Raw genomic sequence first — 14101 nt, forward strand, 5'->3', positions numbered from 1 at the left:
TTGAATCAAAAAGTAAATTTATTTCTCAACTCTGAAACCAAGTCAGCTCGATACTACTTTATTAAACATTTATACAGACCCTTGTATTTTTCTATACCAATTAAAGGTGTTGTCTGCAGAGAGCCAAATGTGATTTCTAATGGCGGTCCTGTGAACAAGGACTTCCATGAGCATCTCCAAATGGAGATTCCTGAGCAAAAGGCTGACAGGAACCACTTGAATTGCTTCTAGTCAGCCTTCCAGTGAGCACTCTGTGCCCCAAGTCAGGGCTACCAACCCTCACAGAACAATCCTCCTCCCTTTATCTCTTCTGGGTCTGCTCCATGTTCTAACTCCAGTAATATGTCAGGCTCCTTCATCAACTGTCACTTTAACCCAGGTAGAACTTTTCCTTAAACTTCAGCATTCTCCCCATTGTTTGGCCTAATACTTTTCCCCTCCCTAGTAGATAGGCAGTCAATGTTGGTTTTAGTTGAAATAAATAAAACCTCTTTATTCGTTAAAGTTTTCCAGACAGTGTTCGCACTCATTCGTTCATTCAAGAAGTAACTACTGGATGTTTTCTAATTGCCACACACAGCTAATATGAAGAGGCATCATCAATGTAGCAGCAGATTCAGAATTAATGCCCACAGGAGCCTGATTACCCCTGTATAAGTCTCACAAAGTAGAGGCTCTGAACTTTGAGTGGCTCCATTATTGGATCAATACTGGTTCACGTATCCTTAAATATTTCATGTGGGCTACAGATGTAGTACAGGACAATATTCTTACTTAGTATGCACGTTCACACACACACACACACACACACACACACACACACACACACTGTCACACACAGTTTACTAATATCTTCCTAAGCTTTGTTCGCAGTGGGATCCAATTCTGAATTCCCGACAGGCTATAGAACTCATTATGGTTTGCAGACTGGCCACAAACTCATGATAATCTTTCTGTTTTTACCTTACAGGTGCTGGGATTACAAGCGTGAGCCACCAGACCCAGCTTCCTACTCTGTCTTTGTTTCTTCCTTTTCAATTTTTCCCCCTCTCCCTCTCCCTCTCCCTCTCCCTCTCCCTCTCCCTCTCCCTCTCCCTCTCCCTCTCCCTCTCCCTCTCCCTCTCCCTTCTCCCTCTTCCCTCTCCCATCTCATCTGTGGGGTCAAAATGAGGTTGGCAGTGTTTTTAGCAAACAGACTGGGCAATCTCACCCATTATCCATCAGTCTTTTATTTCTGAGTTACAATCTGAGTTTAATTTAATACATCGGTTTTTATTTCCTCTTAGCACAAGATGCCCCCCAGTAAAAGTGAATTAGCATTTTCTGACTAAGTCTGTGCTGCTGCATGTGAATGATGGGAATGGTGGGAATGATGCAGAGTTTGTGAATCCTGAGCTGGTAAAAAGAATTCTGTGCACCCCCCCTCCCCTTCAGGAAAAATAACAGCAGAAAAAATATGAAAACGAAGCACGGTGTATTTAATTTGGGAACAAAATGGGATGAGTCACTTGAAGGCTGATTCCTTCGCTCAGCTCTCTGGAGGCAATGACTCAAAAGGGCTTGAGGAGAAGTACTTCCTGCCTCTACTTGACACAATTCCTGACCCTTGACCACCCCAGTACTCACAGGGAACCCTGAAGACTGAGCTAAATTCTCTTCTGGTTAGTCTGTCTCTGCTCCCGGAACTCTAAAAGCAATGGCCAAATGGCATCGGCTTTAGTGTTGTGTGATTTTTTTTTTTAGTTAACTTTCTGGACTTCGTGGACCCTTGTGATTTGGGGGGTACTTTGTGTTAGGAATGGTTTTTGAGCTATGAGATTTTTCTTCCAAGTGAAAAGAGCTTGGCCACAGATGTGGGCTGACTGTCCTCACTGGAGAAACCATCTGGCATGATTGTAATCTTCTTTTGGAAATATTTAAACAATATATCACATGAATAATGAAAATCTGACCTTAAATAAACAATGTTGTCAGTAAGGGATTTACCGGCTTATGCAGCTCAAACACGGTGCTCAACATAACATTCCTCAGAACCTATCCGTTCACCGTTAAAACGTTTCATAAATGATTAAACTTTATAGAATGATTTAAGTCAAATTTTCCCAAGTCCAAACTGTTGAAAATTGGCCCTGTCACCCAGCTGGGGGTTCTATTTGATGCTCTATCCCAAAAGAAACAGCAGGGGGCCACCTTGTAATGCTGTGGCTTTAGTTTTAGTCTCTGTTTTCACTCTCTCCATTGCTTGGCATCCATTCACCCATTCTGGGATTTGCATATGTTTGTTTAAAGAAAGAAAACATTTTTAGACACCAGCTTTACTATATTGAGAATGCATGGTGTAATTGCAGCCTTAAAATATTTTTTTCTCAGTTTAAGTGAAGGAATTAAAAATGTTAACAGTTTCTTCTATTTCCTTCCACTGCAGTAGGAAACTGTACGTCCTGTTCTGCTTCCTGGCAGGTTGTCGCCTTCTTCACTGAGACCATACAATTATCCAGCAGACCATTCTAGTGCATGCCTGTCAATCATGTTACTTTACTCAACTATCAGAATGATTATAAGGATGTGGATAGAAACATGAACAGCACACCTATTTCACCTTGCAGCACGCCCCCCCCCCTTTTCAGGCAAATGTCTCTAAAATGGTGACTTAATATTAACAGAGAAAATGCTGCAGGATCCATCTCCAGGGCCGTCACAAACGAATGGGGTTGAGTATCACTGACCAGCTAGTTGAAGCTGTCCAATTACTCTATGAATCCATCTTGTGACATTTAAGAAAAATCACACCTCCATGAAGGCTCTCAAGTGGCTAACTGGGCCTAAATTCAAAGTGTGGCCAGTTCAGACAGGGGAATTTTACTTTGGTTTATTGAGAAACCACAAACTTAACTACACTGGGCCTCAAGCCAGGCATGGTCAAGAACCCCTGGGAATTCCTATCTTGTCATCTCACTAAGACCAATGGACTATATCCCACAGTCAGCCAATCAGAAAAGAGTGGTACCTACTTGGGGCACCCTCATTTACATATCAGGACCTAGCAGGAACCTAGCTGGGAATGTTCTCTGTATAAGTTGGGTTTTGCTCCTCAGAGCACTTCTGTCTGTAGGTAAACACCCAACCTGCCAATATTTTTGTACATAAATGGAGACATGGTGTCATGCTGTAGCCCAGGCTAGCCTGGAATGCATTATGTAGTCCAGGCTGGCCTTGGCAATCTCCTTTCCTCGGGCTCTTGAGATCTGGGATATTTAGGTGGCTCTGGGTTCCTCAGAGTCTTGTAATTTTGGGTGTCAACTTACTTGTTTTCTGCCTGTCTTCAAAGGGACTTTATATCGCATCCAGCCATCATACACTCACACTGCAAGAGCATTTTAAAAACTGTGCTTTGAAAAACAATACTAGTTATCCTTTAGAAAAGAGATGAAAGTTTTAGAAGCATAAATTATTACTTAATACCAGGGTTTCTTTTTGTTTTGTTTTGTTTTTGCTTTTTGACAGAGTCTTGCTATGTAGCCCTGGCTGGCCTGGACCTGGCTAAGTAAACCAAGTTGACTTTGAACTCTGCCTCAATCACCAGATCGCTCTGATGACAGATTGGCGCTATCATACCTGGCTCATTTCCAGCTTTCAGAATTCTGAATTATTTTTTAAGAAGCTGAATAAACATTAAAGAACCTAACTCCTTTAAAAAAAACTAGCTCTTTTTTAAATTAAAAAAAATATTCTCTCATTTATTACATTCTGACTGAAGTTCCCCCTCACCCCCCACGTCCTCTCCTTCCAGTACTCCAACCAACCTCCCACCCACCCCCACCACCCCAAGCCACGGTCTCCTTTGTTTCTCTTCAGGAAAGTGCAAGCCTCTTAAGGATATCAACCAAATATGGCATATCGAGTTGCAATAAGACTAATCAGCTCCCCTCATAATAAGGCTACGTGAGGGGACAGACCCAGTAGGAGAGAAAGGGTCCCACAAACAGGCAACAGAGTCAGAGACTGTCCCTGTTCCCACTGTTAGAAGTCCCACAAGAAGACCAAGTTACACAACCATAGCATAGCGTAGAGGTCCTAGGTCAGACAGACCCATGAAGGCTCTCTGATTGTTGGTTTAGTCTCTGCCAGCTCCTATGGGCCCTGAGAGTTTTCTTGTCCTTGACGCCTCAGGCCTCTACAATCCTAAGGAACTTAACTCTCGTCTAAGTAAGTAAATCCTACATAGAAAAGCACCAATATTTTATTGTGTATCAATGAATGTTATATGTTAAATATATGTGAATCCATACATGTATCTGTATGTATTTTGGAAAAGACTTATTCATTTTTATTTTGCCTGTACATGTGAGTACTTACATGTATATACATGCACTGTGTATGTGCTCAGTGTCCAAAGAGGCCAAAAAGGGTGTTGGATCCTCTAGAAGTGGAGTTACAAGTTAGGGACCTGCCTGATATGGTGGTGGGAACTTGTTCCTCTGCAAGAGCAGCAAGTGCTCTAACCATTGAGCCATCTCTCAAGGCCCTGTATTTCTCCTCCCTCCCGCCCTCCCTCTCTCCCTCCTTCCTTTCTTCTTTTCTTGTTTCATTCTGAGACAAGATCTTACTAGGTAGGCTAGACTGACTTTTCACTCAAGATCCTCCTGCCTCAGTCTCCTGAGTGTTGGGATTGCAGGCATGCTTAGATACGTCTTCACTGTGCACATAATTTCCCACGGAAGATTTGTTCAGAAGTTTTACGGGGCCTTCATGCTCCATCATGACAACCACAGCTTCCCTCCCAGAGGGATTCCCATGGCTGGGAGAGGACTGCAGCAAAATTTCATACCTGTTTGTACTGCCGATAAGCAACCATGCTGCTGGCTGGTGAATGAAACCAAGCGGCCTAGGGAACTTGAAGTTTTAGCTCTGTGGGGAAAGCAAGGGACCTGGGAATCTGAACTGACATTGGTAGAGAAGGTATAGTCGGAGGCGAGAGCCAGGGCTGACTCAAAACTAACTGGCAGGGCAGTGGTGGCACACGCCTTTAATCCCAGCACTTGGGAGGCAGAGGCAGGCGGATTTCTGAGTTTGAGGCCAGTTTGGTCTACAGAGTGAGTTCCAGGACAGCCAGGGCTACACAGAGAAACCCTGTCTTGAAAAACAAACAAACAAACAAACAAACAAACAACCTGATTGATTCAATGACAAATTTTCTCTATATCAACTATTATTTATATTTTATACTTTTATTAATTATATAAATTATATAATATGTTATATATTTATATTATTTTTAAAATTTTAAATTTATCTTTATGTGTGTTTGTGTGTTTGTGCTTTGTGTGTGTGTACTCATGGAGATCCACCTCCCTCTGTCGCCTCTGTGCTAGCACTAAAGGTGTGCACCACGACACCTAGCCTAACGGCACAGTTCTTGAGAGTTGGTGCTCCTCTGCCACCTTGTGGTCCTGGGGCTTGAACTCAGGTTAGCAGACTTGGCACAGGCTGCCTTTACTAGTTAAGCCATCCCACTGGCTTTCTTTACGTTATCTTATCAGGGTTAAAAGACAATACTACAGTTTTGAATTTCCTCTGTGGATACCAAGCACATACACTGTGTGTATATTCTTCCTAAGTAATATAATAGTCTCACTTTCACTGGGACAGCTCATCTTACTAGAGGAAAGTTTTGTCTGTGTGTCACTGTTGCATGAGTGAGGGGCAGGGTACGGCCTAGAGAGGCCTCCCTCCACCTTCTTCCTTCATCAAGGCCCACCTCTTACTCAGCCTCCAGTAAAACTGTCTTATTATGATCTATCAAGGGATGGATCTGTTCATTGTGTCATTGCCCTTGTGGCAGAGTTGTCTCTGGAACTGCCTTTATAGACACACCTGGAAGTGTTCTTTACACACACATCCAGTGGATATTAACTACCACAAACTGTAAATATTTAAATCCACTAGAATTGGGATATGACTTTGTTTCTAAGCTGTGAATCTTCGCAGTTTTTCCTTGTCTGTAGATTAGACCTCACTGTTGGCTTTCCTGCCTTTTTAACGTCAGAGGAACAGTGAAGAGCTTTGGAGTTTTATCAATAGCTAGTGTTTATTGGGCATTTATATCAAGACAGACTCTGAGATATGATTTTGTACGTTTTTGTTGCTTAATTCTCACAACGAGCTTATTATGGTACTGCTGCCACTTCCTGGTAGAGAGATTGCTTATAAGCAGAATAAAACGGGAACCAAAAATCTTTCACAAACTGAACAGATGAAACCAGCCCAAGGCAGTGGGAACTCAGAATTCATGTTCTTAAGTATTATCCTAAGTTTGGGTACCTACAATGGTTTGATTACATAAGGATGGACCCCATAGACTCTCAGCTTTGAGTGCTTAGTCACCAGGGTGTAGCACTATTTGAAAGGGTTAGAAAGATTAGGAGGTGTGACCTTATTGCAGTAGGTGTGGCCCTGTTGGAAGAAGTGTATCAGTGGCGGTGGGCTTGGAGGTTTCAAAAGCCAGGCCTAGGTTCTCTCTCTCTGCCTACAGATCAGAATGTAACTCTCTGCTACCACTCCAACACCATGTCTGCCTGCATGCTACCACACTACCTGCCACAATGACAACGGACTTAACCTCTGAAACTGTAAGCCAGCCCTCAATGAGATGTTTTCTTAGATAAGAGTTGCCTTGGTCATATGTCCCTTCATAGCAAAGAGCAGGAATAAGGCATGACCACAGAATAGAGAATTTTTTTTCTCTGACTATATTGACATAGGATAGTAGCACTTGGATTTCCCTGTTAGGAGTTTTGCTGCATGAGCAGATAGATACAGCTGGCCTTCCATGTCTTTGATGCATTCAGCAACAGCATACCAAACATTCATCATCCTTATTCCTTAAGTGACATAAGAGATGGCATTTACATTGCAAGGGGGCATTGAATAATGCCCAGCTGTTGATACTGAAACCAATATTGTCCTTTGAAGACACTTGAGAACCATGTAATCAAGTTACAAAAAATTCACAGTAAATAATCCCCCTTTAAACACACTAAACCCCAAGCTTAAGGCTCATAATGCTTTCAGTGAATTTTTGACCTTGAGTTGGACCACATTCATAACTATCCTGGGTGCACGGGCCTCGCCATCTGTAGAGTAGACACACCTAAAAGTAGACAAGAGGATTTGTCTGTGTAAGGACTATGGCTCTTTGTACAAAGGACTTGAGTATTCAAGGATTTGGGTGTATGGGAGCAGGTAAGTTGCAACTGCCTATAGATGTCAAAGATTCATTCACTTTTTAGTTGAAACTTTAAGAAATCTTTCTAGCAAAGAGAATATTAAACAGATACAAAGGTAGATAAGAATACAACAGTCCTTAATGTATCCACACAATTTTGAACTTCTGTCAAACAACTTTGAACTTTGCCTACAAGGGCCAAATAACAGCACCTGTTATCTAAGTATTAAAAGGGAAGATATTTATTAATTAATATTTATAAAGTAAACAGCTGTTAACTCTGTAACAAAAAATATTTGAGTATAGGTCTTCAGGGTCTTGCTATGTGGCCCAAGCTGGCCTTAAATTCCTGTCACAGTCTCCTGAGTACTAGCATTACAGATATATACAGCTTAAAAACATATTAATTAAGGTATCAACTCTACTTTGTAAACATTTCTCTTTAAAAGATGTAAACTGGGTGGTGGTGGTGGCACATGCCTGTAATCCCAGCACTCGGGGGTGGGTTGGGATAGAATCAGGCAATATCTGAGTTGGAGGCCAGCCTGGTCTACAGAGTGAAATCTTAGACACCCAGACCTATACAGAGAAACCCTGTCTTGAAAAACAAAACAAAACAAAACAAAACAAAGCAAAAAACGATACATGCATTGTGTGTTTCTAAAAGCGGACAACTCAGGGAAGACAACAGAGAAGTGGGTGGGTGAATACACCTGGAGAAAACATGGCAGAACAGAGCTGTGAATGTTGCCTTACTATCTTTAAGATGCTATTTTGGGACCTCTGGATCAGACAGCCTGGATCCACTAATCTGTGATCCTTCTGCTTAAAAACTTTATTTTTAAAGAAAAGGGTTTAATCTATATCAATTTTGAGCAGAAAAAGAGAGTTTCCAGTTACTGCCCACCCCCACCCACCACCCCCACTCCCACTCCCCTCCACTGCCATTCTGACACACACCCACAGCTTCCCCAACTAGCAACATCCAGGGCCAGAGGGGTTCTTTTGCTACAGTTGTTGAATTCACATAGACACATTGTTAACTTCCAGAGTTCTTGTGTTCATTAGGACTTGGGCTCAATTTTATTTTCAGATGTGCTAGGTACCAAACCAAAAGCCAGATGCTGTTGGCCAAACTCTTGGTGAGCTGTATCCTATTCTTAGGGTTTGGAAAATACTATTCCATACAGGACAGTTTTATTGCCCTACTCACGTGGGATTGTCTTCATTTGCAGCTTAGTTTTTGATATAGGTGTCCCTGTTTTCTTGGAATGCAGATCTCTCACCATCAACTCACCCGGGGAAACCAAGACCCATTGCTTCGAACCTAGCCAGCAATGATTGTTGGCTGTGAAATTGTCAAAGGATCCTTTTGCCCTTTAGGCTCTTTTGTCCTTTGGGGGTCACCTTCAGAAATAGTCTGTGTTACATAGCACCTTTAACAGCTTTATTTTGTAATTGGTGTGTGCCCAACTAGGGTATGATGTTTACGCCACATGTTTCTGTAGTAGCCCTTAAGTTCTCGATGTTGAATATTCCTTAAAAACTCGCAGAACTTTTTGGTCTGTATACTTATCTCCTTCCTGTTCTGTATTTCACCTGTGAGTATTACTAGCAAACTTCTGAGTCACTTCTGTGACCCTCGTCCTGGTTTTGTCCCCTTGGTTTCCTCAGGAGGATCTGAGTTCTACACATCCCAGTTACAGTCACTTTGACTGAAAAATTGCTTGCATTACATCAATTTAAGACAGGTCCAGTGACTAAGATATCTGTCTGGCTTCTCTGCCACACATGCGGGATCCAATTTGTCTGCACCCAAGAAACTGCAGCTTGACTATTTCCATCATCGATTTTCTCAGTTATAATAACTTGGTTTATTAAAATATTTATCCTCAGGTGTTTTTCAAGAACACTGGAAACCATACCAGGGAGAGCTGACCCTGTGTCTACCCAGGGCTGGTGATGACCTGTTCACATTCTCTTTCTAGGCTACATCCCAGTTTGCCATGTGTGCCCTGGAGTCACAAGGCTCCCACATATTCTGCACATCCAGAGTTCTTGCTGTCAAACATGGTGATTTTACTCCAATTTTACACAATCCACAGATTTTTGTAACATTTTCTGAACTTTTAGATGTTCCCAAGTAAAATGCTTTTCATTTTGATGGGCTCGAGAGAGGTGTATGGAACACAGACACTGGCACTAGGAGCTGTGCCCCCTAAGTTTAGGAGCAATGTACATCACTGCCTATTGTCATAAAGAAGGAGCTGTACTTCATATGTGTTCTCCGTATGTTGTAAGTCAGAGACACGATTTCCAGGTTTGTATGCTAATAGCATTTAGAGGTAACTAAGGCAAAGTGAGGCCTTGGGCAGGTTGAGATCAGCAGAGTCAGGTCTGGGAAGCTGGAACTCCGTTGCATTCAAGAAACCTACCTTGACATCGAAGATACAAAGAAGGAAAAAGACATTCCAAGCAAGCTGGGGTATAGCCATTGTAATATCTGAAAAAATAGATGTTAAACCAAAACTAACCAGAAGACACAGAGATGAACACTACATACTCATCAAAGGAAGAACCTACCAAGAAGACATTATAATTCTTAACATCAACACACCAAGCACAGGGGGACCAAGCTCATAAAGGAAGCACTGCTACAGCTGAAATCACATGCTGACCCTCACACACTAATCATGGGAAACTTCAATACCACACTCTGGTCAACAAGCCCAGCATCCAGACAATAACCAAAGAGAGAAATGCCAGAGCTCACTGACATCATAAACTAAATGGACCTAACAGATGTTTACAAAGTACTTTATTACAAAAGAATATACCTTCTTCTCAGCACAGCCTGACAGTTTCTCCCAAACTGATCATCTACTCAGACACAAAACAAGTCTCAACAGGTACAAGATAATTGAAATAACACCCGACATCCTCTCAGACCACCAAGGATTAATAGCTGATATTAAAAACAGAAATGAAACAAAAAACTTACAAATGGAAATTGAACAGCTCCTGAATAAAAAAATGGGCCAAGACAGAAATTAGGAAAGAAACGGAATACGTTCTTGAATTAAAATGAATATACAACACACCCGACCTATGGAACACAATGAATATACCTCTGAGAGGCAAAGTCATAGCACTAAGTGCCTGCATTAAACAATTGGAGAACTCTCATACTAGTAACAAAACAGCACACTGGAAAGCTCTAGACCAAAAAGAAACACACACACACACACACACACACAGTGTAGATTGCAAGAAATAATCAGGCTCAGGGCTGAAATCAATAAACTAGTACAAACAAATAAAAAAAAAATAAAAAGAACCAATGAAACAAAGAGTTGGTTCTTTGAGAAAATCAGTGATTGGTAAACCCTTTTCTAGTTAACTAAAAGGGTTAACCAAACCCAAACCAAATCAAAGCCCCTCAAAACTCATACCCCACCAAATTGGAAAATCTAAAAGAAAAGGACTATTTTCTCAATATATACTACTTTTTAAAGTTAAAACAAGATCAGATAAGCAATTTAAACACACCTATAGCTCTTAGTAAAATAGGAGCAGGAATTAAAAGTCTCCCACTGGATAAAACAAACAAAAAGCCCAGGGCTAAATGTCTTTAATACAGAATTCTACCTGATTTTCAAAGAAGAGTTGATGTCAATACTCCTCAAATTATTCCATGAAGCAGAAATGGAAGGAATATTTCCAGATTTGTTTTACACAAGGTCACAGTCACATGGACATGCAAACCACATAGAGATTCAACACAGAAAGAGAGATACAGACCAACTTCCCTTATGAATATAGATGCAAAAATTCTCAATAAAATACTTGCAAACTGAATCCAAGAACACGTCAAAAGGATCATCCATCATGATCAAGTTAGTCCTCATCCCGGAGATGCAGGGATAGCTCAGCATACATTTATAGATAAATGTGATCCGCCATATAAACAAACTGAAAGACAAAAATCACATCATCATTTTATTAGATGCAGAAAAGGCCTTCAACAAAAAATCCAATACCTCTTCATTACAGAAGTCCTGGAAATATTAGGGGTACAGGGACATACCTCAACATAATAAGGATACTTTATAGCAAGCCCATAGCCAGCATCAAGTTAAGGAAAGAGAGACAATTCCACTAAAAGCAGAATAATGGAATGTTCTTCCCATCTCAATACCCATTTCATAGAGTACTTTATGTCTTTGTCAGAGCAATAAGACAAATGAAGCAGACCGAAAAGATACAAATTGGAAAGGAAAAAATCAAAGTATCTTTATTTACAGATGACATGATAGTATACATAAGTGACCCTAAAACTCGATCTGATAGAATAATTTCAGCAGAGTACCTGAATACAAAATTAACCGACAAAAATAAGTAGCCCTCCTGTATGTGAATGACAGACATGAAAAGAATAAAAATATCAACACCTTTTACAATAGCCTTAAAATATATAAACTGTGATATAAATTATTCTAAGTAACTCTATCCAAGCAAGTAAAAGACTTATATGATAAAAATATTAAGACACAGAAGAAGAAAATTGGGGCTGGCGAGATGGCTCAGTGGTTAAGAGCGCCGACTGCTCTTCCGAAGGTCCCGAGTTCAAATCCCAGCAACCACATGGTGGCTCACAACCATCCGTAACGAAATCTGATGCCTTCTTCTGGAGTATCTGAGGACAGCTACAGTGTACCGAAGGTCTTAACAAAAGACCAGATACACTGAACTTGATAGAAGACCAGGCGACCAGGCGGGGAATAGCCTTGAACTAACTGGCACAGGAAAAGACTTTCTGAACAGAACACTGTAAGCACAGGCAGTGAGATCAATATTTAATAAATGGGACTTCAAGAAACAGAGGAGCTTCTTCATGACAAAGGACACTGCCATTTGGACAAAGTATCATCCTACAAAGTGGAAAAGGCTTCTTACCAGCTAGCTGCACATCCCGGAGAAGACTGATACACAAACTATATAAAGAACTTGAGATGGCAAGTGGCAGCAGCTAGGGGGCGCAGCCGCAGTGGACAAAGGAGCTTGTCCCCGCGGGTCCACAAACACAGGGTCATAAGGAGGTCTGCAAACATGATGTCCTTGCTGGGGTCCTTACTGGCAGTCAGGGTGGTGTACTGAGCCTGAAGCTCCCACCGTACTGCCCCAGACACACTGCCCAGTCTGAGCAACAGCAAGATATCTGAGGTGAAAAAAGTTTACCTTTCTGGGTTAAGTCTCCTCAACAGACATCCATAGTCTGGGCTGCTGCCAGAACTCTTGTTGATGTCCATGACCTGTGCTGCCACCCACTAGTTGCTATGGGCAGGGAATCTTCTTTTGTAGTGCTATCAATAACTGCAGACTCAAAATTGAGAATGAGAGATACTGACGGCTCCTGTGACAACCTCTCTACATTCTCTCTCCCCCTCGAAAAAGAAACAGTCCAGATATAAAGTTATGAAGAGAACCCTCAAAAATTGTAATAAGGATGCTGAATGTAGCTCTTCACAGCTGATGGCTTCTGGAAGGGGTGGGGGTGGGGAAAGACTCAGTTTTCTTTAAGAGACTGGTGACTGGGAGTTTGACCATGCTCCAGCGAGTATATAGACAACGCAAGTTGGATTTAGTTTAATTTTAGGGGTGCAAGGGTAGGAGGGTGGACCTGGGAGGAATGGGAAGTGAATATGATTGCGGTGCACTGTGTGTAATTCTCAAAGAATAAAAATATTATGTTGGAGAAAAATAAAAATAAATTAAAAACCATGTCAGGATATGAAGAAAAAGAAACGACCCTTGATCAATAAATATACAGAATACATAAAGACGTAAAAAAAAGAATACCTAGTGTATCAAGAAAACAAATAACCCAATTAAAGATGGGGTACAGATATGAACAGAATTTTCAACAGAGGAAACTCAAATGGCTGAGAAACACTTTAAAAAAAAATGTTCAATTTCCTTAGTCATCAGGGAAACACAAATGAAACTACTTTGAGACTTCATCTTAAACCTCTCAGAAAGGCCAAGATCAATGAGACAAGCGACAGCTCGTGCTGGTGAGGATGGGGAGTAAGGATAATACTCCTCCATTGCTGCTGGAGTGCAAACTTGCACAGCCACTGTGGAAATCACAGTTGCGGTTCCTCAGGAAGATGGGAATCAGTCTACCTTAAGATACCACTGCTGGGCATGTACCCTAAGGATGCTTCATCCTATCACAGAGACAGCTGCCCACTCTGCTCAGTGCTCCTCTGTTCATCGTACCAGAAACTGGAAAGAGCCTAGATTAAGGACAGATGAGGTAAATGTGGTAATTTACACAACCGAGTATTACTCAGCTGTAAAAAAATGAAATCATGATAGTCACAGAAAAATGGATGGAACTAGTAAAAAAAAAAAAAAAAAAGCCACTCTGAGAGAGGTGTCCCAGACCCAGAAAGACAAATATAGTGCAATTACTTTTATGTGGATATTAGCTGTTAAATCAATAACAACCAAGCTACAATCCATAGCCATACAAACCATACAGCTACAATACAAACCTTAGAAGTTATGTACAGAGTAAGGGACCATGGGGAACACATAGATCTCCTTAGGAAAGGAAAATAGAATATATAGTTATGGATGGATGGTGTAATGGCTATTCCTGGTTGTCAACTTGACTATATCTGGAATGAACTACAATCCAGAATTGGAGGGCTCACCTGTGATCCAGATCGTGAGGCTGGGAGACATAAGTTTCTGATCTGGATCTTGTCATGGAGATCTTGAGGCACAGTGGCGATGAAAAGCTTAGGCCCAGGCAAGGGAGTACATGCCTTTAATCCCAGGAGACTAAGGCAAGGAGATCTCTAAATT

This window comes from Mus caroli, unplaced genomic scaffold (genome assembly GCF_978045245.1).
Source record: "Mus caroli unplaced genomic scaffold, Mus_caroli_1 scaffold_3, whole genome shotgun sequence".
Classification (NCBI taxonomy): Eukaryota; Metazoa; Chordata; class Mammalia; order Rodentia; family Muridae; genus Mus; species Mus caroli.